The sequence below is a fragment of the Lathyrus oleraceus genome, chromosome 7, assembly GCF_024323335.1.
Source record: "Lathyrus oleraceus cultivar Zhongwan6 chromosome 7, CAAS_Psat_ZW6_1.0, whole genome shotgun sequence".
In the NCBI taxonomy this organism is placed as follows: domain Eukaryota; kingdom Viridiplantae; phylum Streptophyta; class Magnoliopsida; order Fabales; family Fabaceae; genus Lathyrus; species Lathyrus oleraceus.
In genome coordinates, this window is record NC_066585.1 from 389,913,102 (window position 1) to 389,914,342 (window position 1,241).

General features: G+C 40.5%; 1 pseudogene; it reads left to right on the forward strand.

Annotated features, from left to right (window-relative positions):
- Window positions 1–415: 415 nt before the first annotated feature.
- On the forward strand, window positions 416–514 carry LOC127109432 (uncharacterized; annotated as a pseudogene).
- Window positions 515–1,241: the final 727 nt, after the last annotated feature.

Below are 1,241 nucleotides of genomic sequence, written 5' to 3' on the forward strand. Positions count from 1 at the left end.
ATTTGAATATGGGTTCCCTTGGGTGTAGTTCACTCGCTCATAGTGGGTTTCGTTTAATAGAATGCATTCTGCAGATTGGTGTCTTTTGGTTCCACATATCTCACAATCCGACGAAACCGCGACTGCAGTATTCGGGTTTATGCACATCTGATCGACCTTGAGGGCTAATGCGTCCATTTTAGCTTGCATCATGTCTATAGAGCTTAGTTCATGTACTCCTCCTTGGACTTCCTTCTTCTCAACTGTCGCTCGTTCGACTCCCCATGATTGATGGTTTTGAGCCATATCTTCGATGAGGGCACTAGCTTCAGGATAAGGTTTGTTCATCAGTGCACCGCCTGCGGCAGTGTCGATGGTCATCTTAGTGTTATAGTGAAGTCCATTATAGAAGGTCTGAATGATTAACCAATTTTATAAACCATGATGTGGGCATGCTCTTAACAGCTCTTTATATCTCTCCCAAGCTTCGAACAGTGATTCTCCTTGGTTCTGGGTAAATCTAGTTATATGGTTTCGAAAAACGACATTCTTACTTGGGGAAAGTATCTATCAAGGAATACTTTTCTAGGGTTATCCCAAGTCGTAATGGACTTGGGTGGAAGGGAATCTAACCATGATAGGGCTTTATCTCTGAGGGAAAAAGGAAATAATCTTAAACGGATTGCCTCAGGAGAAGCTCCATTGGTTTTAAAAGTGTCTGCTAATTGGAGAAAGATTTTTAAATGTTGGTTTGGGTTCTCAGTAGCGAGACCTGCGAATTGTCTCTGTTGCACTAGTTGCAACAGGGAGAGTTTAAGTTCGAAATTATTAGTTGGGATGGTTGGGTTTACTATACTAGAACGAATATTACCAGTTACTGGGTAATAGACTCTTAGGGGACCAAGATATCTATCTAGGTAAGAGCTAGGAAGAAAACGGTCAATCAAGACTCAACCCAATGAGGACATAACTCAAGGGGAGTAATTCCATCCAGAAAATTTGCTGGAGAGGGAACTGAAATAACAATCATCCACGAGGAAACAAACTCATTGGGGAAACAGAGAAAGGTTAAAGTCTTTTCTGCCTAGGGGCTGACACTCTATAATTGAAAGAGGACAGACACCAAATTTGGAATGGGGATAAAGTACCACCATAACAGAGAATAAAAGTCTCAAACAAATCGAATATGAAGATGCAGGATATGCAAATCATGAATTTATATGAATGTATATGCGTATGTATATATGGAGATTATTCTGATA